The 27,666-nt window shown below is 31.9% G+C and overlaps 1 protein-coding gene across 1 annotated transcript in view; it reads left to right on the top strand.

The window, feature by feature from the left end:
* The first annotated feature begins 13,284 nt into the window (after window positions 1–13,284).
* LOC129231865 (synaptic vesicle glycoprotein 2C-like) overlaps window positions 13,285–27,666 on the top strand; it is an 86,198-nt gene continuing 71,816 nt past the window's right edge. Inside the window, exon 1 of the mRNA XM_054866251.1 lies at window positions 13,285–13,389. The gene's annotated coding sequence lies outside the window, so the exon portion shown is untranslated. The remainder of the gene's footprint in view (window positions 13,390–27,666) is intronic.

Genomic DNA, 27,666 nt, shown 5'->3' with positions numbered 1-27,666 from the left:
GATCACGATGCTCGCATTTTCAGGTCGAGCCACCGTGGCTACGCATACTATTCTGCAAAATTTTTTCCATTTGGACCAATTTGGAGCTCTGTTTGGCAAAATTATCATCATTCGGCAAAATTTGGAGCTCTGTTTGGCAAAATTATCATCATTCGGCAAAATTTGGAGCTCTGTTTGGCAAAATTATCCTCATTCGGCAGAATTTGGAGCTTTGTTTTGCAAAATTATCATCATTTGGCAAAATTTGGAGTTCCATTCTGCAAATTGAGAATTTCTGTCTTCTCAAAAGTTTAAATTCGGGGTGCCCCTGATAACGTTTGAAGCAATACCCCGCATAAAATTATGAAAATAGAAGAAAACTTACAAATGAACAATCAAGCATTTGAATAGTCAGTATAATATTTATAAACATTGAGGTTGAAAAAAGCAACCACTAGCCGTGCTAAGTACGAAAGTCGTATCAAAACTTTTCATCAAAATTGAGTTGCGGTCCCCAGGTGGTTTCTTTGTCACATATTTCAGATTATTACAAAATTGTATGGTCATTTGTCAGTGGGAAATATATTTTTTAAAAATTTGAAAAAAATCGCATCCGAATCAAATACATGGAGGCGCAAAACTTTAAAGGGCTCTATTTCTCCTTTTGAACTCAGTTACAGATACGACTTTTGCGCTTGCACGGCAGTACTGCACTAATTGAAGTTACTTCAGTCTCAGAAAGAAAGACTTCTCAGCTTGGCATGACGGAAATCCAAGGTCTGATGACAGCAAACAGTTTTTCCAACTTAAGTATTCCCATTTCTCCCGAAGGGGGCCCAAAAAAGTTGAGGATTAGGATTATTCATTCCTTCTTATAGGGTGTTGAATTATACATGGAGCTACATATTTTCTATGCCTAGCCTTGTCTCATAAAACATTCAAATGATATTTGTGGGAGTTCAAAGTTACTTATTTAAAAATTATAAGCAGCAAAACATACATGTACTGCTATTATCATTTGATAGTGTTGATTGTGACCGTGAATTGTTGATATTCATAAATAATTTCAATTTTTGATGCACCAAATGCTTCTTGCACCGTGAAGTGAAAGTTATTACTTCAATTTCAGTTAGAAGTTGTAAAGTTTGTTTATTTTGCAACGTTTAAACTGTTTATAAATAAAGTTATATTAATAAATTATTTTAAAAAATGGTGTGTTTCTGTGCATGTGCGTTGTACAGGCACGCTTGCCCCGTCACGGATAAGTTGGCGAGCAGTATGGTGTAAGTTAGCGAATTGGAAAAACTCATAATAGACGTGGAAAATTAGAAATCGAGCCTCTGGGATGGTTTGAATCAGCAAGTAAAACTTACCCATGAGTAAATTAAAACGAAATTAGTATTAAAATGAACTTTAAAATAGATTTTCCATTATGGAAAATGTTTAACTTCCATTCTAGACGTAAGTGTTAAAAAACGCAAACACTATATAAATTGAAAATGTAAAAAAATAAATGATAATTGTTACATTTTAATGCATTTTTAAAACTTTTTGGTGATATTATTGACAAACACATTAACTCTTCGAAACCTGGAAACTTTGTTACTGGTACGGAAAAGCTATAGAAGTTGAAGACGAATCTGGAATGAAAGTCTGTTACTTTGTTTTATAAGCGGATTATTTTAAAAATTGTTATTAAAAATTAAGGATTATGTTTTGAAAGCCTTTTTTATTATAATTTTAAACCATTTTACTTCATTGATTTTGTATCTTTTCTCACTTTAATTGCACTTTTATTTGAAACTTACAATTAATAGATCAGTATAGTCAGAAAATTCATTAGTTAGATTTTTGTTTTTAGTTTGATTTTGATGACAACTGAATGAGAATTTTGGTATCTAAGTTTTAATATAATTGAACGTCTTCCTCCGTTATAAATACATCTGATTGAAACTTTTACTGATGTAGTATTGTTCATTTGTTTTTTAGTAGTTCAAATGGAACTGTTCTTATTGCAAAATTTAACTAAAAGTATTTGTTATCAGACTATATCGATAAACCAAAGATAAGACAAGATACTTTTAAATTTTTAGGCTTTTTTAAAACTGCTATTGCCTTTTCTCCCTCTCATGCAAAACTGTGCTTTAATATTATTGACAAACCATTCTGTTTACTTTTATTAATGTAACAGTAACTTTTCTATTTAAATTCTTGCTTTACTGAAAATATTTTAACCATTTTTTGCTTATTGGTTTCATGGCTGGTGTTTAACATGCAAGTAAAAGTACATAAATAATACCTGAAATAAGTTAGTTAAAGCTATACTAAATGTAGTATCTTCACAAAACCTTCATTCATCTATTATAAAATCTATTTCCATTCTTGAAAGGTTTCTTTTATCCGCTTGCGAAAGGCAATCCCTGAAAATCCCGTTCTCCTTTCAAGCTAGTTCTAGAAAATTCAATTGACTGCATTAAAAGATTGCTCCGTTTACTTACCATACCAACTACTTTAATGAGATTAGGTGAATTCTCATTTTGTTCCGAAATTCTTCCAATTGTTGAGAAAAGAAATCGACTGAAGAGTTCAGGAGTTAGTTAAATGTTTAATCTTCATGTGAGAGAGGTTATAAAATGTAATTTTTAAGATCAGTATAGGATCTCGTAAGAGCATTTAATTCCTTAGTCCCCAATTTCATACTCAGTTCGATTATTGTTACTTATCATTACATCATACCGATGTTTAATTTGATGTGAATTGAGTGAATAATTAAGTGATCTTTTCCACACTAAAACAGGATAACAATGGTTTACAAAAAATTTTGATACCAATGGTCGCAATGGTAGATAGAATGTTTTATTTTTGGTAAATAGAATGTTTTAATTTTTAAAGAAAATTTTAGTTGTTTAAAACATGATATCCGTTTTACAATAGAAAAATGATATGTTTTGAAATGCATTTGATTTGTTCTCAAACTATTTTTCTATTAAGCAATCAATCTGACTTCATATTCGGAGCAACAGCAACGACATTCCGTTGTTACTTTTTTATGATTTCTGACTGTTACCAATATTTTGATACTGACCGACCATAGTTATCCTTTTAACAGCAAAGGCATGATTTCGGTTGACAGTGGCAGAATTACACGTTTGGGGGTCTTTTCGCAATGCATTTCGGGACTCTACCAATCACACATAGGCCTATCACAGAACTATGAAAAACATTTATCATCTGCATTTTTGAATCTCATTCGTGGTCCGTATGGTCTTGGGGGCCCCTCGCAATTGCTATATTTGTGACGTGGTAAATCCGCCATTGTCGGTTGAAAGAGTTTTTCTGGTTATTTTAAATTGCCCTTATATATTTTTACAATACGGGGAACTTTAGTATAAGCTCATACATTAGCTAGATAACCAAGGTTTCTGAAAAGGTGTACTATTAAATATTCTGGTTTCAGAAGACTCGTAGATAGCGCAGTGTCGGGTCTAGGGGGGAACAAGCCGGGGATCTTGTCCCGGGCTGCTACTTCTTGGGGGGGGGGGGACGGTAAGTTCATGTCTGTGTTTTTTTTCGTTGAAACTCAATAATAGCTTGAGGAAGATGGGTAGGGGTGGCAGTTTCATGATTTGCCCCTGCTCGGAATAAATCTAGATCCGATACTATGAGAGCGCTTTTGACAAAACTGGTCCACCCGCTCCCAGCCTTCTCTAAAAATATCCATAAAAAATTTACATTACTTTCTACCCCCTTCCTTTTTTTAAGGACAAGAAAAAAAAAGGGCGGGGGGGGGGGAAACAAAATATAATAATATTTATTGAAAAGAGTGCTAATCACTTCTTTTTATAACGTAAGTTTATTTTCAAGAGCCTAGGCTTGCTAAAATATTTACACCTGTTAAAATATTCAACTTGAAAGCACGCACCTGTTTTATTTTATTTAAACTATCTGAAAAGTTCGGTCAGTAAGACTAAGAAAGCGAACCTAGTTCTTACAAATTATGTTAAAAGTAATTAACAAACTGTGATAAAAAAATTTTTTTTTTTCTTTGGTTCTTATGTTGGGCAGACTAGGGCATAAAGCACACTTTTCAACTTTCATTTATTTTCTGAACAAAATTTAAACTTGCAATGTGAATGAAAAAACCTGGGCTGTGGAGTTGGAGTCGTACCGAGTTTGGGGTAAAAGAGTCGGAGTCGTAAGAAAACATGCCGACTCCAACTCCGGGCTTTTTTTCTTCTTTAATTTTCACTGACTCTCATTGCATTTAGAAAAAACAAAACAAAACTGAATTGGTTCATTCATATATAAAAGGCTACTAATAAGTAAATAGCTACCATTGGCAAGCAGCTGAGTTGATTGTTCATCGAACTTTCTGTAGTTTTCCCCTAGTTTGCTTGTTTTATAACTTTCTTTAACTAATAGCAACTGTCAGCTAACGGTTTTGTTGCCTGACTAACATTTTCAAGTTATCACTTTCGGGAAAAAATTGTAATATATTTTTTACTTCGATCTCAGTTACAAAATAGTAAAAAGAACGTATCCCTTGAGCTAGTCAGGATCCGAAGCTCGGGTGGAAACTTTTGAGGATGTTCGGCAAATTCAAATAAATTTTGACACCAAAGCACGAATCCAAAAGATCTGATAAAATATATCTAATGTTTTTTAAAACCTAAATACTATTTCTATAGTTCTACTATTTCTATTCTACATCGCAACACTCAATAACTGCTGCGAACTGGCCCGTCGGCCATTCGGCACCCTCGAACGTCTTCTCGTTTTTTTTTTTTTTTTTTTTTTTTTTTTGCGTCCTCAAACCTATGCGTTTTCGTTTTCTTTTCTTTTGTACCCTCAAACCTGTGCGACTTCGGTTTTTTCTTTCTTTTTTTTTTTGTTTTGCGTGATTGAACCTGAGCGCTTTTGATTTTGTTTGAGCCCTCAAGTCTGCGCGACTTCGTTTTTTTTTTTTTTGGTGCCCCCAAACCTGTGCGCTTTCTGTTTTTGTCACCACATTCAAACGTTTTTCTTTTTCATTTTACTGTATTTGCGTCGTCGAACGTGTGCGCCTTCTTTTTTATTTTTTATTTTTATTTTGAGCCCTTGAGCCCCTCCGCGCCTTTATTTCTTACTGCGCCCTCAAACCTGTGTGCCTTCAGTTTTCGTTTTGCTCCTCAAACCTGCGTACCTTTGGGGTTTTTTTTTGCCCTAAAACCTGTGCGTTTTCAATGTTTTTTTTTTTTTTTTTCGTCCTTTGAGAGTCAAGGTTGGTGCCCTCTTGGGGTATTCAGTTCGCCTCTGAATGTAGTGCACTTTTGTCGCTTAAATTTTATAAATGAAATTTAATTTAAGATTTATTAGGGAAAATTTTCCGAAACTCTGAAATTAACTTGGGATGTCACGCACCAGATGGGTGTCCCCCGGGGTGGACCGCTCCTTCAAGAGAGTTTAAACATGAAAAGAGGAGTAAATTAATCTTTTACATTTTTTAAAAAATAATCTCTCTTTAAAAATCGCAACTATTGTGAAATTTGATTTTCAAATCGAATTTCTAAAATTATATGTATCTTTGTTTTTCAATTTCATACAACGCGAAAGTTTAATAGAAAAGAGGCGAATTGAAAAACTAAATAAGTAAATAAATAAATAAGCCAGAGTCAGAGTTGGAGTCGGAGTCGGAAGTTTCAAAATCCAGGAGCCGGAGTCTTCTATTTTCCTTCGACTCCACATCTCTGGAAAAAAACTACCTAATATTCTTTAAAACTTCGTAACCATATTCTATATCATACAACCCCATAGATAATTTTACAACATTATTTTTAACACACCATGAATTAAAAAACCTAAACTGCATAATAACACTTCTGATGATTTTCAAAACTAAAGAAATGGTGAGTGATGAGGGAAACATATTGTAGACATTTAGGTACTTCGTGTGTTTGCAAATTCAAATATGTACGTGTCACTATTGTTCGAAGTTGGCACTGTGAAAAAAGTTTTTTTTTTTTTTTTTAAATCAAAGTTTAGTAATAATGTTTTGTTTCTTTTTCAGTAGATATAATTTTGAAACATTCAGAAAATAAATTATCATATTATTTACTTTTATATTTAGAAATCGCTTACAATAAAAATACTTTCGAGCAACTAAATTCTGATTTGGAAAGTAACGAGTTCTTCGTTTGGACACTTTCCCGAATCGATTATATTGAATTCAGGATAATGTAACTACGAGATACTGCGGTGCCTACATTATTTATTAGTTCTCTGCTTCATTTACGATTGTTTCGAGCTAACTTTGTAATGACTCTTCAAAAGAACTTTAGTACTTAAAACTGTGATATAGAAGTGAGAGTAAAAGTGATGATTGCGCATTTTCAGACATTTTATTTTATTCTGCCCTTGGGGGCGCACACGGACAAAAATATAAACATGTATACTAGGGAGAGTAGCTCCCTTTGGGATACTTTTCTTATGCTTTTTTCTTTTCCAATTGCATGATATAAATCAATTGTTGTCACATTTTTACCTGGTATTTTAAAACCATTGCCTAAATTATTGAGTAGATTTCAATCCTATAAATGTATGTGAAATGTTCAAAAATTGAATTACAGTTTACATGGAACCGTTTAGGAAAAGATGGATGTTTTGACAGGTTTCACAAAGTTATTTAAAATTTAGTACAAATATTTAAAGTGGTAATGATTAACTACTTGGATTTGCAGTAAAAAACTTATAAATAAACACAAGTTATGTCGATTACATAATTACATAAAAATGTTCTAAACACATCTTTTTAGGAATATTTTGAATGAAAAATTGGTGTACATCATGTGTTTCAAAGTGGCACTATCCCAAGAAGAACCATAGGCTTACTGAACTCTTAGAATGTCATGCCCATAAGCAAAAAAAACTAAATTGTTAAAAACCAGGAAAAAATTTTGAGCACCTGATAAAATATTTCTCAGAGTTTATATGCAAATTCAATGTAGCACGGCTTATAAAAGATCCTTGTTCTTAAAAGAAAAAGAAAATAGTTACTATGGTAATATTTTAGTCGGACCCCGGCCATGTTGTTAGGTTTAGTACTAGAACTATGACTATAAGCTATATTGTAGAGAAAACTTTAAATATCTTTGTATTACGTTTGATTTTAGCATATTTTTATTAAAAATGTACTTTTAAATGTGATTGAATTCAAGTAATATCTACTCATTACTCGAACTTAATGAGATATTGAAAAGAGAAAGTCAGCTCGAAATTTGGGCAGGCTTAGATTGCAACTTCCTAAAGTCGTTCAGAAGTAAGTAAATAAATGACAGGAAAGACAGATATATGCGCTTTCATTACTAACACGATTCACTGGCAATGATTATTAATAACCCTAAAAATATTCCCTGAATTGCTTAAATTTTCTAAATTACGTGTACAGAAACTGCAAGTGATTATAAAAGTAAATCCTTGATTAAAATAATCCTTACTTAACTTAAAATAATCCTTATCATACATTAGAAATCTTGTTTCATTCTCTGGAATACAATGTCTTTCATCAGAAAAATAATTAAATAACAATAATAAAAATAAACATCGAAAAACTTTCTTTTGGGCTACTAACTCATGTCACGCAAACACGCGTTAAATACCTGATTCTTCTTTTGCACTCTAGTTTTTCTCATTAACTAAGTTATGGTGTGATGCCAAGTGAATTAAAATGTAATTAATAAAGAAAAGCTCAAACACTACCTTGGGACCAGTCGTTCATCATTAGCACACTTTTAATAGACTCAAAACAGATGCTGTATTCTAGCATAAAAACTGATGATTTAAACGAGTTGGTGCGGAATGAAATGAACCTGCTATTCCTAATAACAAATTTTGTAACGGTTGACTAGATCTCTCCTCCTCTCCTTTAGTTCAGGCTCCAAATCATTTTAAATATATCTTTTTAAAAGATAAAATAGTAATATATTTAAAAATGACCTAAATAACATTTTATGTCAAGAAAATTTTTAACTAGTTTGGAAAAATATCAAATTCATTCTTTCAAATTTTTAAATGTAGTCTTTCGTAATTTCCAACAAGTAAAAAAAAATATATATATATATATATATAAAGATACATTTTTCACTATGTAAACATACAAACGCAAAAAACTGAAGCAACATACAGTGCTGCTCTTGGCTAGTAGATTTATGACCTTCGCAGTGTTTACTTATTTTTGAGGGAGTTCAGTAAAAAAGGAACGTGTTACTGGAGCGGATTTGAGTTTGAATATGTTAGCAAAACTACTGCGAAAGTAATGCATCTCAACTCAGCGACAGTTGCAATTCCCTGTAACCCGAAAAAGAGGTGAACATTGTCAAGGTCATAGACCAACTAACCAGAGCTGCACTATACTTTCCTCCAATGTCAAATTTCAAAATGTTGTCGGGAACTAGGTAAAAAAAAAAAAAAAAAAAACGCGTTAAGTAAGAATTAAAGTTATCGGACGATTTATTGGTACTTTGATTCTTACTTTAAACATTTTTTACCATCCTTTTCATTGTTGAAAAATAAGAGAATAAACTTCACTCTTGCATGACAAGTTAGCATACGAAATTTTTTTCTCCTTCGTCGACATAAGTTTCACAGTATGATCTTCTAATAGAAAAGAATCTACTTTCTCATTGATTGGTATGTTTGCACGCATGTGTAAAGTGATTGTTGTGTAAATTGTTAGGCATTTATATCAAGGAAAGTTTTAATGTTTATAACAACAAAATTTTTCAAATTGTGTCGAACCTAATGTGTCAATGCATTAAAAAACCACCCAAAACATGTAAGATACTAACAGCCCATATACAGAGACTGCAGTTTCGTTGGTATCTTGCATGTTAGTAATACCAGGCGTCATGAGAGAAGGTCACCCCCCAGCCCCCCGGAGCCCTTGGTCTTAACATGTTACCAGTCCGAATACAACATTTTATACCCATGTACCCCCCTCCCCTAGACGATTATGGCCCCCCTACCCTAGAAATGAATTATGGCTGTGGTAGCGCTGCGCGAAGCTGAAAATTGTCTAAATCTCCTAAGAATTACGAAAGATGCACATGTAGCAGTGCATTCTGCCGTGGGAAGTTAAAGAGCAGTATCTGCAGAAATGAGTTTTTAGATAGTTAAAGAAACGCGTTTTGGATTCCAAACTAACAATAACCCCCCTTTTTAGCGACACATTCACAGACACAAACAAGCAATCTTGTTACTCCCTAATCACAATTCAACGTTATTCCCCTATCACCTCTTCAAATTCTCCATTCCTAGATATTCCTGAACAGTTTCTCCAAGATACTCCGAAAAGCAATCTCAGCAAATATGACTTCAACTTACATTTCGGGTCGAAAAGAATCAATTTCTGGGAAGAAGTGCGATCATAAAGTCCCTCCTGATCATCCCCTCCCGGATCGCTGTAACAGGAAGGGAGAAATTGCGATGGAGCCATTAGAACTTCCATTATGTGGAGTAATTGCTGTAGTACCGTTTTAGCCAAGCCATTAGTTACATTTACCTGCCTATCTCAGCATTTCTTAAGACAAGGCGCCAAGAGGAATTTGTGTTTTGCGCTCAGCAAACTGACTCAGGAGCTTTCAGTTCCCTTTTGATGCGCCGATTAGTTGTTCTTAAGGGATATTGATTTTAAAATAAGCATAAAAGTGCTTAAAAATGCAATTGTTGCTGAAAATGCATCCCATTGCGGTAAAAAAAGTTTTAATGAAGAATTGATTTAATCTCATTGATAGGAAAAGTGATGTAAGGATCCCTAATCTCCATACTTCCTTACTTCATCCTGTAGAGCTTGAGAGCGCTTGACATCAATGTAATGTGTATCATTAATAACATCAAATGGATGATTGAAGTCCAGTTAAGACTATAACAATTACCAAAATAAAGCTAATACAAATAAAAGAGAAATAAAAGAAAAACTAATACGGTATTTATACGTTACCGTGAAAGTCCGAAATATGGTAAATGTTGAGATTAGCCGATGAAAATCAACATTTACATGTCAAAGAAAATGGCGAACGAAAATGTCTATATGATTATTAAAAATATTTTTGGTCAAATGAACGAGCAACTAAAATATAGAATGAAAAAAATGAATAAATAGGTGAAGCAATAAATGAATAAATAAGGACACTAATTGATTAGTATTTGAGAATTAATATATGAGTAAATAAACTTTGTGCCCAGCATGCACTTGAATAACTAGACAAAACATTTAAAATAAAAATAAGCTTAATACTAATTAAATAAATAGTGCATTGAACATTAGTAGTTCCCAAATCATAGTGCAAATGTTAATAATAACAAAACTATCATTTTAAAGTAACAAAAATAATTTTTGACTGAACAAAAATATTACAATATGAGTATCAATTTTTAAAAAGTGCTTTTATTATCATAAAGTTTGATCTTCAAAGAGAATATTTTCAGAGTGAAGTGGCCTACATTTGTTATCACACAGACAAAATATTACTAAATGGGTGGTGCTGAAAACAGGGCACATATTTCACTATTTCATTTTGCCTTATATTCCCGAATATAATATTTAAATAGAAAATTAGTTGTAAGTCCAATTAATGATATATTGCAAGGGATTTTATGCTAAAATTTTTGCTGCAAAGATACCTGACAAGGTTCAAAGTTACCCTAAGTCGTTTTTCTTGTAACTTGAGTTATTGTAAAAAATAACTGTCACGGAAATACACTGACATAATTTTATGCAGATTATAAAATATGATCTAAGAAAGATTAATGATTTATTGCGAGGGATTTTATGCAAAAATTTCAGGTGCAAAGATACCTGACAAGGTTCAAAGCTACCCTAAGTCGTTTCTCTTGTAACTTGAGATTTTGTAAATATCTCATTTGATTTTGTGTCACGGAAATATTACACTGACATAATTTTATGCAGATTATAAAATATGATCTAAGAAAGATTAATTATTTATTGCGAGGGATTTTATGCAAAAATTTTTGGTGCAAAGATACCTGACAAGGTTCAAAGCTACCCTAAGTCGTTTCTCTTGTAACTTGAGTTATTGTAAATAATAAGTGTCACGGAAATACACTGACATAATTTTATGCAGATTAAAATATGATCTAAGAAAGATTAATGATTTATTGCGAGGGATTTTATGCTAAAATTTTTGGTGTAAAGATACCTGACAAGGTTCAAAGCTACCCTAAGTCGTTTCTCTTGTAACTTGAGTTATTGTACATAAGTGTCACGTAAATACACTGACATAATTTTATGCAGATTATAAAATATGATCTAAAAAAATAATGCTACTAATATCTTTCATAATCCAAGTCAATCAACCTTTAGTTAAAAACATAACCTTAAAAAATATTTAAAATTCAATTGGATACACAACCTTTGCGTGAAAATCTATCAAAGCAAACGCCAATCAACAACGGACAACTATACTTTTTCTTTTGCATATTTGAAGGAAAATATTTCAACAAATTAGCTGTTATTTCATGGGCTTCTATTAGTATGTTAGAGGCTTGTTTTTCACCAACCAAAGCAGAATGTCCAATATAGGTACAGGATGCAGTAAATTGATACACAAAGCTGTAAGGTATCTTAAAAATGTACTAAAAATAGTTTTTAAGCAAAGCCAAGAATAAATAAATAATTAATGAGTATTTTGAGCTCAAAAATGGAATAACTACATAAAATCTCTTTTAGATTCATTTTTTCATCAAAATATAAGATTTTTTAAAAATAAATATTTTTATAATTCATAAATTAATTTCAGGGTTAGTTTCATAATTCATAAAACAATTACCCTCTTCTAGCTCAATAAGATACAGATTTTTAAATTATTCTTCCTCTCTTAGAATCTTAATACTGTATTGTTTCAGTTTGAAAATATTAAAATATTGTAAAATTTTAGTGTGACAGAAACATTGAGATAAATGTAACGCTAACTTATGCGTTTTTAGAATCAAGTAAAATAGTGTTTGATAAATCTAGAATTCCTGAACGTAAAAAAAAGTCATCAGAAAATGAATGCAAGAATCTTGTAAATTTCAACCCTCATTTTTACATTGTTATAAAATCATTTATGTAAGAACAATTTAGCTCGATGTAAAAATTTACCACTTCCAATCTATCCGAAGAATATAGTGATTGAATGTGAGAATAGCAGCACAACAGTATTATGCCAAGAGTTTCATTGATAGAGCTACGTGTAAATTTGAATTTTAAAGCAATAATTGCATTGTAAAAAAAGTCACCTGAAAAATGTAATTCATTGAAAATTGCCAAAAACAATTATTAAAGCTAAATAATTTCTGAAAATGTATTTAAACTTTCCCTCGTTAATTCATTTTCAGAGGGAAAAGAAACATATAAAACCGTAATAATGCCTATGCTCGATGTTACAAAATATTGCGTTTTTTTGAATACATGAATTTTTATTCTTTGTTTTTTTTCTAAATGTTTGTCTCAAGAAATAAGAATAATGCTTGCTGTATGCTCAAAAAAAAAAAAAAAAGATACATTTCTAAATAGAATGATACATTTCTAAATAGAAATATACATTTCTAAATAGAATGATACATTTCTAAATAGAATGATACATTTCTAAATAGGATAATACATTTCTAAATAGAATGATACATTTCGAAATAGAATGATACATTTCAAACTTGAATGATACATTTGTAAATAGAATGATGCATTTTTTATAAACAGAATGATGTTTTTATTTCTAAATAGAACGATACATTTCTAAAAAAAATGATACAATTATAAATAGAATGATACATTTATAAATAGAATGATCTATTTTTAAATAGAATGATGTATTTATAAAAAGAAAAATAGATGATACATTTACTGCTTTTCCGTCAAGATAACACAAAAAGAAAAGCATGCAATTGAAATAAAAAGCATTAAAGTATCTATTTAAACTGTGGATTGACAATATCCCCAATTTCCTCGACAAAATTTAAAGTATACTCTGTGTCAAGTATTTGCGGCGCATACGTAACCTTAACTACCCATTAGATTTCCTTTGGTATAGTTCAAGGCCTTTTCATAAACCCAACAATCTACGCAACATAACAAAACACGCATTTCTCTATTTTCGGGGGTGAAAATTCTTTCCTAAAATAAGCTCTAATGCTACATTTTATCCAGCCACGCGGCGACATTATTGATGACGTCACAGGCATCGATCCGACGCATGCGTTGCTTCCCGGAGAGTCAGGTGGAAGCAATCGCCAAAAGCGAGGTAAGAGAACACAGTTTCCAGGTGTGTCTACTATAATTCTTACTATCGATACGAGGAGGGAAAGTTTCACACATTTTCTGGAAGAGATCTACGACATCCACAGTTTCCCGATTTCGAAGTACATGGAAGAAAGCAGGTAAGATCGGCTTTCTGATTGTTGTCACCAGAGTCATAACTTGTTTCGCACATGCTCCAATCCATTTGTTTACGTTTTTGCTCCTGCTCCTGGATCGTGGAATCTGAAGTTTTATATCATCCGCATTGTAGTAGGAATGAATCATCTCATTGTAGTAGAAATGGATAATTGGAAGCTCGAGATTTTTTTTAATCAAGTGCAGTTTACTTTTTCGTATTTTTATTTATTTTATATTTTATTCATATGAATCGAAATCAGCTTAAGAACCGAATTACATCATTATTGGTAATGTATAGTATTATGTTATTAGTTATGAGTACTGTTGTCCGTAATTTAACATTTTTTAGAAACAGCTTTACTAATTTTTCGTACAATATATAAAATACATTAATGGAGTGTAAAAATCGAATTGATGACATTTCCCGAGTTTTGAATGAGGGAGAATTAGATATATGCAAAATAACACAATTTCGTACCCCTTAAGCAGTTTTCAATTTTGCGTTCTACATTACTTAAGTTTTAAAATTACGCATCTTGCTACGCATAATACACATGTTTCAATCATTTATTATGTTTTATGTTAAATATACTGCATAGGTTTATAATACGTAGAATTATATTTACTTTGTTATGTTATTTAAATGTATTCTGTGTTTTCACAGTATAAATATGAATATGCATAGTATGCAACTTAACACTAAGTAGTATACTGTAAGAGTAATATGCAGGATTTTTCAGTTTATATTAAAACACATTTTGTTTATGTATTTAGCTTTTTTCTACAGTGACATGTGAGAAAACAAGTCTTCTTCATGCTATATATTATTTTTCTTCAATATTATTTATGTCAGATGTAATAAAAATTCGAATATTATTTGTCATATGTATTGATACTGTATTATATAAATTACGTACAATTATATTTGCAATACACATTATTTTAATTGCACATAGTTGAAAAATGTGGGGGCAAAGTGAAAAAGTTGAGATAATTTACTTTCTTCAAAATAAACAAGTTTATTTATTTTCCTTTTGAATATTTCATAAAAAAAGAAGAACAGTGTATTTTGTAATACAGCTTGAATTGAAGCCCTATTTAGTTAGTTATTTATTTATGTTTCGCAGTAAAACAAAAGTGAAAAATTTTCACTCGTTTTTTTCGTGGAGAAAAAAAAAACTGAAATTTTTTTCAATGTAATTATAAAAAATATTTTCGAAATGAATGAGAAAATAAAGGCTGAATGAATAAATGATCAAGCAATAAACGAATTAATTAATAAATGAGAAAAAATTAATGGGTGAGTAAAATAGAGTGATGTAGTTAGAAAATAAATGAATTATATATATATGTGAATGAATAAACAAGGGAATTATTAAATAAAGGAATGTAAATGAATTAATTATTAAATGAACACGTACGCGATTTGATATAGAATTGAATAACTAAAATAAATTAACCATTTCACTTTGCCCTGCATGCACTTCACTAATTGTACAAAACATTAAAAAAAAAAAAAAAAAAACTTTATATTAAATGAATAAATACTTCACGAAACATTAGTAATTTTCAGTTAATATTTTAAACGTGTTAATAACAAGAACTGTATCATTTTACAAAAAATTGCTTGTATTATCTAATGCTTTGATCTTCAGAGGTAACTTTTTCCTGACTGGAGTAAACTACATGTGTTACTACATAGTAAAAATACTAAAATATAGGGGGTGCTAAAAACGGATTAAATATTTCACCATTTAACATGGCCCGTATTCCTTTACAGTTCGCAATGTATGTTATTTTAATTAATTGCACATGGTGATACCTTTCATTAATTTTTTTAATGAATAACCTTACATGTTTTTTGCATAATTTAAAACAATGTTTCATGGGTTTTATAGCATGTTTACCCTTAGTTTCGAATAATTAAGGTTGAGAAATTCGCATGTTTAGCTTTTGCTAAAAAAAAAAAGATATATGTAATAAAATTGTATATTTTGCATTTTTTACTTATTTGCTAATAATACAACTATAATTTAATTTGCCCAAACTTAAGTTAATGTGTATCATGATTAATTTCGCTTTAATTTTCTGAAAAGATTATCCTCATTTTTGGTTGGATCGATTGATAATTAACGCCATGGAAATTTTGAGAAGGACAATGACAGCGTAATACTTGAAGTATTACAACACCCTACTAGCCCAATTTCCGTACAATATAGAAACAAAAGATAGTTCTGCTAAAATAATCTTTTTAATAACAAAGCGTTATATATTTGCCCTCTTAATTTTCTGTTTTGATAAGTAGTCACAAAAAAAAAAAAGGTTGAGTAACTTATCATCTCCAAAATGTTTTCTGCTTTTAGCAAAAAACTTCTGCTCGTATGCAAGAAAACAAAACAAATCTAAATAATTCCGTTGTAACTGCATTATATGCTAATACAAAAACTTTGAAGTTATAGAAAGAGTTAAAATCATTGGATAAATATTCATAGTGTTTAATTATCTATTTAACATAGTAAAATGCTTTTTCATAGTAGATTCAAATGAATAAACTTTATTGCAGTGTGCTGGTAAAGTTAATGTTCGTGTACTTGGAGCAAATTTAACGAACGGGTGAAAAGCATAAAACTGAGCAACAAAGACGGATCATAAAGAGCACTACTTTATTCTCTTCCTGCCTTAATTTTCACTCTTATTGTTCAGTTTAAGACTTCATTTTTGATACGATGATTTTTCCTTAAAAATACGGATTGTTTTCGTAAATATGCATATATATATAAATCATTTTGCTTAAGAATTTAAGAAAATTTACAGGCCGTCTGAATTATCTTACGAAAATGGGAATTGTTTTAACATTATTTCTTAAAATGAACTTAATATCAAACTCATAAAAAGGTAGTATAGTAATCGTAAACACAATGCTTCAATGAACAACGAATGAACACCTCAGTTTCCTTTAATAAGTTATAAACTTTTGAAATCATAGCGCATCAACTCTCAACTCTTAGTACCAATTATTTCATTCAATGGAAATTTTAATGAAATGGTCACAAAGTATATTTAGTGACCTATTTTCGATTTGACTGGCCAGAAATACTTAGTTTTTCTCTTTAAAAAAAATAGGCTTCAACGTAGTACTCACATTAGCTTGCAACATATTCCTCACCTATGAAGATTTTTTTTCTGATTTCGGGACAAAGCAAAGTATTTGTTTTGACAATTGCAAACACTAATTGCTATTATATTATTGCTTCTATTTATCTACAAAATGTTTTCTATGCTGGCTTAAAACAATTTAATGTATTCTTTTTTTAACAAAACAAAGGTGCATTTGTTTCACATAAAGATTTTGTTGGTGGAAAAAAAAACATTTAGTCCGTAGATATGTTATTTTTTTAAAATTTACAAAGATAATTGACTTTTTAAAAATTTAATTTTTTTCCATGAAAAACCATTTAAGTAGTGCAAGATCCGACAGGCTGACCAACCCTCATTGGATTTCTCAATAAGTTATACATAAAAATATAAATTAAATATTGCAAATATGATGGTATACTATTGTTTAAGCAAAAGTGGTCCAATTATAGGGTTGTCGCGATTCGAAGTTTCAACAAGTGAGTAATTCTGCAGATTTTCTACAAGTATCTTCAACTTAATTTTTTTTTACAGAAGTCTGCAAAATCTCTGCAGATTTCTTGTAGAATTTCATAAAGACATCACATCTTTTTCCTACGAGAGTGTCAAGTTTTGAGCCGAATAAGTATCATTTAAGGAAAATTTAGATCTACTTCTTCTTTAACAAATCTGCAGAAAATTTGCACTGTCCAATTTTGCAGCAAAACTGGACCACTTTTGCTCAGACAACCCTATACCATCGTATTTGTAATATTTTAATGTACAATTTTATATGTATTTGTAACATATTTATCCGCGTATATTTTATTAAAAAAAACTCTATGAGGGTAGGTCAACCTAAATTGGATCTTAGACCATGATGAGCAAGCTCATTTCATCTCATTTTATCTCCACCATCCTATCTTTGTTCCTCGCGTAAATTTTTCCCACTTGCTTCCAGGAAAGTCATTGTATTTCCCATTATGAAGTACAAAACCGTTATAATTTTGCTTTTTCCATGTTCGCTACAGGCTTTATATTTTATCAAGAGGAACAACTCCATCATTTCGAATTTTTCTACGGGAGGAGCAAAGGGTATGTACTCAATGTAAATTATACCAAAAACAGCAAAAACCATGTCTGCTCACAAGTACACGCCTGTTACATTAATTTCCCAAACCTGGAGGGGGAGTAGGCATTTACTCCCATCCCTCTGACCCCCCCCCCCCTCCAAATGACGAGCTTGACAGAGAGCCATTCAAAAGTGCTCCGATGAGAGGTCTCTGGGACCTCCCAAAAATTTCCTTATTTGGCCGACGATTTCACAAAATTATCATCATTCGGCAAAATTTAGAGCTCCATTCGGCAATTAAGAACTTCCACTCTCCAAAAAATTTAAGCTCTGGGCGTCCATGGAATCGTTTTCAAATATGGCAATCAAAGTGTACTAAAATACTTAACATTGTTTAGCTATTTCAGAAAACTGTGGAAAAGATTGCCGTAAAATATTAAAGTACGTTAAATTCAAATCTTTCGCTTCTTAGAGTTTTGCTGCAAAATTTATAGCTACTAAAATGTCATCAGAAATAGGTATCAGAAAAGGGCAAAAATATTGCATGTCTTCGTGGGAAAACATCGTGTAATCTGCAGGGGAGAAAAGTAATATTAACTGTTTGAGCTCTTTGTCACGCGATGTTTTTGATTCGAGCCATATAAATGCCTTAGCCAGTAGGCGAGTAAAATTAGCTGCCATTTCTCCTTTACAAATAGAAGAGCATCATTTGTAGTGTACTTAATGTGATATTAACGATTTTTGCTTTGGTTTTGCAACTTTGTTGTTGGCAGTATTTGAGATATGTCTCGGCGATTTGCAAATGCTAAACAAACTGATATTTAAAACTTGTATGTGTCACATCTTTTGACACAAAATAACCAGAGCTGAGGCTCAAAATTTTATTGTACTTAAATAATTTCATTTTGAAATGTTACTCAAAATGGTGAGGATATCTCGAGAGCTTTCAAGGAAAATATTCACAAAGCTTTTTAAGGGACCAAAATTTAAGTTCATCTGACTGCATAATGTCTTGTAAGCGTATTGTTAATTTATGAGCTTAAAAATTAAAGTATTAGTTTCCTCAAACTAAGAACTATACAAGGAGCTCTGGGGGAGGGGAGGGGAGAAACGAAGCAAAGAAATCAAAGAAAAGTCAATGATAAAAACATGAAACTGAAAATATTATTGCAACTTCTTTAAATTGAATTACACATTTTAAGAGCTTTTTTTTCATTGTTTAACGAATTTCAGTGAAATTATCCAGATTTTGTCCTACTTTCTATGATAAATGTAACAAAATTATAAAATTTCAAAAAAAAAATCTGAAGATGAAATCAAGCTAGTAAGAAACATACAGAGCCCATATAAGAGTCCAAAAAGAAAAAAAAAACATCAATAGAAGGAAGGAGAAAAGTTTTACGAAACATTGCCAAATTTCATGGTTGTACATGTGCATAGCAGACCATGGAATTTAGATTTCGACAATAAAAAGAAAAAATAATAAAATCAAAAGTCACATCCGGGGGGGGGGGGGATTTTGGCGTTGGCAAAAGTGTATTACTTGCGAATATTGAAGCATTAAATGCTAAAAAAATGCAGCACACACCAAGTTTTTTACTACAGATGTTTGTTGCTTACAAATTAGATTTACTAAAACCAATAAGAAATTTCAATTTGTAACAAGAGAAGAATAATACCAAAAGTCGTCAGGAAGAAATTTCGGCGAGGCAGAACGGATTTCTTTCTTGAATAATATTCATGTAAGATAGTGCAACACCCCACGTTGGGCTTTAGGTACTAAGTGTATGGCGGCAACACTTCTCTGATATCAGTTTGATTAGTCATGTATTTTATACGGTATGGCCACCGTGGTCGCCCAATCTTTCATCTTGTGAATTTTGTCCATAGGGATTTCTTAACGGTGTTGTGTATATGCGACATGTTTCCGATATCTCCACTTTGAAAACTAAAATAACGTTACAGGTAGGAGAAATTAATCAACCACCCCCCGGATGGATGGAAAATATTGTGCATTGTATGCAGTGCCTGAAAAACCTCACTGTTGGTGAACCTCATTTGCTAGTCAAAATCATACTTTTTGAATGAAATTGATGCATATTTTGTTATTTAGCATTTAATCCTTCAGTATTCACATTAATACATCTTCTAAATTTTTTATTCCAGAAATCGAAATCCCGTAGTCTACTGTGTACGCCAACGAAATTTGTTGGCAATGTTTCGTCCAATACTTCACTCGTTAGAGGGCTCTGAACACCTCACGTTATTTTATAACCACACTATATATATATATATATATATATATATATATATATATATATATATATATATATATATATATATATATATATATATATATATATATATATATATATATATATATATATATATATATATATATATATATATATAGCTGTCAGTTCAAATTTGTTCGTTTTTGAAAAAAAAAACATAGGATTTGTTCTTAAAATTGAAATTTCAAAAATTTTGTGAACAGTGCGAATCAACAAAACTAATGAAATATTCAACTTGATGAAACATATTACACGCTTAGAAAGTTTTCCATAATGTTAGTATTTGTGTGACTTTTGTTTTTAATTGAGGTTTAACATATGACAGCGTCTCTAATAGACTGAGACGGATATCATAAGGCAGGGATGGATTCAAATATTACCAAACTAATAATTAAATAATTAGTGATAAAGCAGGAAGTCAGAATCCTCTCCATCTGTGGCAAACTAAACACAATGTTTATTTTTCTAAAATCAAGTTATCTCTTATTGCCCTATCTATTATCAACCCTCTCTCTGTAAATTCTATTTTGAGGTGAATGACTTAAATATAATAACAATGCAAATTGATCTTCAATATCACTGCGCTCCTTCAAACGCAACTACAAATGGCAGCTCGAAAATGCAAATTCCTTTACTTTTCCATTTCTATCCCTCTAAGTTATTGCCACCTCTGTCTATCCCATTAATTTTAGCTCTTCTCAAATTACGGGATGTGATTTCCGGAACGCGTATCTTATGAAAATTTATGACTCGTCGACTTATTATCGGCCTACGCTGCGGGCTCCTAAAATAATTTAATCTCTTCATTAACTCATATATTGACCTATCAGTGAAATCACTCTGAAAACAAGATAACTAATGTGTATTGTGGTTATCATTATAGTTTTCGTTTTCATTCAAACATGTGCGTTCCTGATGATCTTATTGAATGCATTTTTTCTTGCAATATCTACTTTTTAAACTTCAAAAAATGATAACTTTTGGTTTATGCTTATCCATGTGTTTTTGTCTTTTTATTTTCAAGTAATTTATTATAGGAAAAATATATGTATACACAGTTACTCCTAGTTAATTAAGTAGCATTATCGATGTTCTCAAGTGTTTGGTTACAGTTTTTACGAAACGTTTTGCTTTTGAGATACCAACATAACATTTTCTTCACTTAGTAAAGTCGCAGGTCACCAAATCGCTTATCTTCAGGGAAGGATTCTTGTCCATCTTTAAAACGTAGGTACCACTCGTATACCTACAATTTCTCCATCGTGGGACAACCGTGCACCATTCTTATCTCTAAAGTCATAAAAATTAATTAACCAATTTTTTTAATTCATTTATTTTATCTGGTAACTAATAGTCATTAAGAAAGTATACTTGAGCGTATCTGAAAGCCAATGGTTTTGGTGGAAAGGTGACCCTAAAAATCTTTCAGCCACTTGCGGGCCTGTTGTTAGGTTTCATTTTTATCAAACAAATCTGAACAGTTTGGAATCGATTACGCTCAAAATGAATTTGATTCTTCAAAATGTTTCACAGAAAGAAGAAGATCAACGCTTATTTCTTCCATTTTCACATTGCGAAAAAACAAATTTAATCTCTGCCAGTTCATTCAGTGGCTCTCAGCTTGATATAATTTCCTTCCGTCAGATGACTCACAAGCAAGTTACAATCAGACACGATGCATATGAAATAATAAGTAACAAAAGAGTAGGGTAGACCGGGGCACGTTTCCGCAGTGCCCTTTTTTTCAAAACGAATTATAACCGGAGAGCCAACAGTCGTAACAGATTGATGCTGCTCCCTAGCAAATATCCTCATCAGTTTTTCAGCATCAGTCGAGCTTCGGTCTAGCATGCAGAAAGAAGAACCTGTTTTCTACCAAGTCGAGTAAATTTTAAGTTGAACGTTGAAGCTTATTGTGAATAAATAATACTTAGTTAAGAAAGAACAAATGTATAAAAATTAGCAGAATTTTATCCTTTTTTGAGAATTGCATTTGTATGAACTTTATGAACTATTGTGGTTGTATGCTTATATGGTTGGTTGTATGTAGTTATTTGTATGAACTATTGTGGTTGTTAAATTTTTTTGCACGTTAAAAATAAATCCAAACTTGGAGACGGGGCAAGTTTACGCGTTGACGTCTGACACCTTAACTCACGTATTCACTGGGTTGTACTTCTAAACGTGCCCTGATGCTTTTTTAGCTCTGAACTGTCTCAAAACGTTTTGGTATTTTCATACTATTTAGTTTTGAAAATCACCACTTAATTTTTAATTGAGTTACAAATTCGTATCTTATAGCTCACAATCATGTAGTGCTATCTTCAAGCCCGTCCAGCTTTTACTTGATACACATTTCCGTCTGTAATAAATTTGCTTTTTTTTAACGATGGTACGACATTATGCTCCAAACACTAACAGAACCACGTTAGATGTCAAAATAAATATGCGTAAACGTGCCCCGTGTCCGGGGCAAGTTTATGCAATCGACTTGGACTCAAAAATAACTTTTTTAACGGTTAAAAGCACAAACTGAGCAACAACTGATTATACCAACTTTGACTCCATTAACTGCTGCATAAAACCGCTATGTCTAAAACTTCCTAAGTTAAAGCATAAAATTTAGAAAATCCATTGGAAAAAAAATCGTGTAAACGTGCCCCGGCCCACCCTAAACCAAAATGCTGAAAACCGATTTAGTACAATTCTGTCCATATTCTTCGTGATCATAAAAAGTAGAGATGGACAATGTCGATCTTTTTAACGATCCTTTCCTCAGAAGATCAATCATTCTTTTGACCCGTTCACTGTAGGGTAGACCACTGTCATATAGAGTCCCCCTGATTGGTCAAAGGGAGTTTTCGTCCAACCGCGGGAAGGCTCACTTCAGTTTCCGTAGACTTAACATTGTCGAATTCTAGGAGCTTCAGATAATTGCCGTGGAAATAAAAATCAAGGCATGTATGAATTTTTTTTTAATGATTTTCAGCATATTGAATGCACTAGATACCTATTTTATGTAAATTCTTAGCATATAAAGCGGTTTTCTTTCCGCTTTTGAGCGTTTAAACTTAAGATACAAAATTCAAGTGTATTGGCGAGATTTTTGGCGCCTTTGAAGCTGTTATTTTTAGCCTCTCGTAATCTACGCTGTACGAAAAATAAATAATTATTAAAATTTGTTTTCAAGTGAATATTCAGTAATTTTGAATTTATTGAAAATTGCGTTGCTAAAGTTTCACTTTATAATATGAAAATATTGTAAATTAAACTTAAACAAAATTTGATTTGTTTTTATTTTTCATTCATTAACATACAGTATGATTAATTAACACCACTAATCTGTTATTTGTTCTGTATAAAAAATATTACCTAGCAGCAAATTTCCCGTCTTGAGAAAAATCTTGTATGACACCAAAACGACGATACTGCCTTAAATCTTGGTCCCCGTCACTAAACGTGCCAAACCAGTTCGTCCTGTGAAGAGCCTAGACGAAAACCTGGCAGCCGTGCACCCCACATGGCATGACTCTGTTTTCAAGCCACTCTAGACCAAGGCACGTTTACGAGGATTGTTTTCAATGAATTTTCTAATTTTTGTTTTAACTTAGGAAATTTTAGACATTACGGTTTTATGAAGCAGTTAATGGAGTCGAAATTGGTATATTCAGTTGTTGCTCAGTTTGTATTTTTAATCGTTAAAAAATACTTTTGAGCCTAAGGCGGTTGCGTAAACGTGCCCCTTGTCCGGGGCACGTTTACGCATATTTATTTTGACACCTATTGCGGTTCTGTTAGTGTTTTTACTTCCTTTTACGAAAAAGGAAGTATTGTATTCGCGAAAAAAATTTCACTCAAAAATCGGCCTTAATTTCCATTTTTCTCACCCCCGAATGAATGTTGAGTTTTTTTTCGACCCGACCATACGTGGATATATGCCTAGGAACCTACAAACACCCGAAATATCCATTTTGACGACCCCCGAGTTAATTACAACGAATTTTCTCGTGACGTCTGTATGTACGTATGTATGTGTGTATGTATCTCGCATAACTCAAAAACGGTATGTCCTAGAAAGTTGAAATTTGTACGTAGACTCCTGGTGGAGTCTAGTTGTGCACCTTCTCTTTTAGTTGCATTCGGATGTTCCTAAGGGGGTCTTTTGCCCCTTTTTGGGGGGAAATCATTGTTAATTTCGATGTAAACTCAAGTTGTGTTATAATTTATCGGACACTTGGCGATATATCGCCAGTCTTTTGATCGCCAAGTTTTGTCGCCAACTTGGCGACAAATTTGGCGGATTTTTTTTTTTAAATCTTGTTTCAATTTGTCCACTGTTGGTGATATTTAGAACGTAAACAATTGAATAACATTAAAATTGCCAGTAATGGTGAAATATTAAATTGGAGTAAAAGGAAGTCATGTGATGCACACATCAGCTCGTTTTACATAATGTCTTACCATTGCTAAAATAAAGCAAATTTATTACAGACTGAATAGTGTATAAAGTTGAAGCTGAAGGAGCATGCAAACACCATTTTATGATTGTCAGCTATAAGATACAAATGTGTAACTTTATTGAAAATTAAATGGTAATTTTCTAAACTAAATAACTGGAAAATACTGAAAATGTTTGAAACAGTTTGTAGCGAAAAAAGTGTCGATGGCACGTTTAAGTAAGACACAGTAAGAACGATCGTAAAGGTGCTCCGACGTTCAACGCGTAAACTTGCCCCGTCGCCAAGTTTGGATTTATTTTAAACGTGAAAAAAAAAAATTTAATAACATTTCAATTCATACAAATACAATTCTCAAAAAAGGGTAAAATTCTCCTAATTTTATATGTTTTTTTTTTTTTTATTAACTAAGTATTATTTATTCACAATAAGTTTCAAAACGTTCAACACAAAATTTGCTCAACTTGCTAAAAAACAGATTATTCTTTCTGCATGCTGGACCGAAGTTCGATTAATGCTCAAAAACTTGTGAGAATATTTGGTAGGGAGTAGCATCAATTTGTCATGACTGTTGGCTCTCCAGTTATAATTTGTTTTGAAAAAAGGGCGCTGCTTAAACGTGCCCCATGCGTAAACGTGCTCCGGCCTACCCTACTCGTTCATTTAAACGACTTCGTTCATTTAAAAATGTTGTATGTGAACTTTCTGTAAGACATACTAACGTACATTCGAAATGTTTAATAGGATTAAGAAGGACTTAACTTTTCCTAAAGAAATTTTTTTCTTTTAAGGAAAACAACTAAAATTGCCTAAAAGTAAGAAATTATGCCTATAAAAAATTATAAAAGAAGATTTTATTTAGGTTCAGATGTACATATGTACCAAATAGTAAGCATATCCAGCGTTTCCTGGGTCAGTAATAATATTGAGAAAAAATTTATGCTTTCCTTTTTTTATTTTTAGCTGTGCCCGCGGTTTCACCCGCATTAATAAAACAACAATGTATTAAAAAACATTTTAAGTGCATCACGCTATGAGATATATATATATATATATATATATATATATATATCGGATTTTTTTTTTTGAATTAAAAATAGTTTAAAACCTTAGATTTATAAATTAATTAACTTTTAAATGAGCCCGGTAATAAATTCTGAAAATCTTCCCGCCCGCAGCTGGGTTCGAACCCGAAACCCTAGGGTTACTGGCCCAGCGTTTTACCGACTGAGCTATTCGGGCAACACAATTTCGTCCTATTGATTCAGCAAAAAATGCATCATTGATTATTATTGATTTAATTTTAATTTAGTGTTGCTCCACTCCTATTAGTCATAGCATGATGTTATATAACCTATAGCCGTTCTCAATAAATGGAGTCTTCAACACAAAAATAATTTTGCAACTTGAACCAGTAGTTCCTGAGGTTAACGCGTTCAAACAAACTCTTCAGCTTTATGTTACTAGTAAACTTTATGTTACTAGCAGCTTTATGTTACTAGTTCATAAACACGAAAAAAGTAACAACAAAAAAGCAGTAACTCAGCCGGGGCACCAGATAATTTAACTTCAAAAACTGGACTCACCTGAATATTAGGGAGTTTTAAATTATCCTATAGTAATCATAGGAACACACACACACACACACACACACAAAAAAAAAAAAAAAAAAAAAAAGAAAAAACATAGCAGATATTAAAATAAGGAAAAACGAGCTGATGTGTGCATCACATGACTTCCTTTTACACCAATTTAATGTATTTTCCCATTATTGGCAATTTTCATGTGATTCAATAGTTAACTCTCTAAATATCACCAACAGTGGCAAATTGAAACCAGATTAAAAAAAACTAAAAAAAAATCGCCAAATTTGTCGCCAAGTTGGCAACAAAAATTGGCGACCAAAAGACTGGCGATATATCGCCCAGTGTCCGTCAAATTATAACACCACTTGAGTTTGCATCGAAATTAACAATGATTTCCCCCCCAAAAAGATGCAAAAGACTCCTTTAGAAACACCCGAATACATCCAAAAGGAGAGATGCACAACTAGACCCCACTAGGAGTTTACGTACCAGACTTCCACTTTCTAAGACATACCGTTCTTGAGTTATGCGACATACATACGCACATCCGCACATACATACGTACATACGGACGTCACAAGAAAACTCGTTGTAATTAACTCGGGGATAGCCAAAATGGATATTTCGGGGTCTATACGTTCTTAGGCACTTATTCACGTGTGGTGGGGTTGAAAAAAAAAAAACTCAACATTCATTCAGGGGTGAGCACAATGGAAATTAATGCCGATTTTTGAGCGCAATTTTTTTCCCGAATACAATTCTTCCTTTTTTGTAAAAGGAAGTAAAAATAGACAGTAATAATCCCTTTCAAAATTCTCAGGATGCTGAATGTAAAATTTATACTTAGAAGTCGTCAACCTCCTTAAGTTAAAACAAAAGTCAAATATAGATGGTAGTTAATATGGCTTAGAGTTATTTTATAATGTTATTGATAGTAGTCAAAAAGATCGTCAGAAAAGAGATAAAAGGAATTTTAGGAAATGGTTTTGGCGATAGAAGCGTTAGATGGATTTTAACAGCTGCATGGGGTGGGAAGTCGGAAGTTCAAACATTTTGTTAGCAGCCTAAACATGTTTCAAAAAATATTACTAATGAACACATTAAAAAAATGCAAATGAACTACAGCGGTTAAAGAAAAATCATGAATAAAACAGAAAGTAAAAAATTTTCATAATGAATATAATATATTGTATTGAGAAAAAGGAAATTTGCAATTGATTGAGAGTTAAAAATTTGAAGAGAATTCTTATTGTTAATAAAAAAAAAAAAAAAAAAAAAACGCGATTTTATCACAAGTGCACTAAAGCAGTATTCCAAACTGTTCACCGTTCAAAAGAACGGTCGTAAATTTTTTAGAAGTTCTAAACCGTTCATTTTAAGAATTTGCTCGTTTAGATCCGTTCGTTCATGAACGACACTTCCCTAATAGAAAGGTTTCCTGTTATGAAGTAGTTTTAGACTGATTATGATTCAGTTCGTGCGAATAAACATTTAAAGGAAAAGCTGCGAAGAATTTACAATTTAAATAGCATTTGAATATACATTGCAGAAGTGCAATGATGTATATGCAGCCAATTACTTTCCCCACGTATTCTAAAATGATACCCAGTTGTGCAAACATTAAGAAGATACTTATCTCTCTCGGTGTTTGTTCGGCCATTTGCATTGAATTTTGTGGAGTTTCAGGAATCAATTGTTTGATTTAACTACACGTTTATTCTGATTAATTTAACAAACTATTTCAGTTTTTTTTGCA

The sequence above is a fragment of the Uloborus diversus genome, chromosome 10 (assembly GCF_026930045.1).
Source record: "Uloborus diversus isolate 005 chromosome 10, Udiv.v.3.1, whole genome shotgun sequence".
Classification (NCBI taxonomy): Eukaryota; Metazoa; Arthropoda; class Arachnida; order Araneae; family Uloboridae; genus Uloborus; species Uloborus diversus.
This window is presented reverse-complemented; position numbering and strand designations above follow the sequence as displayed.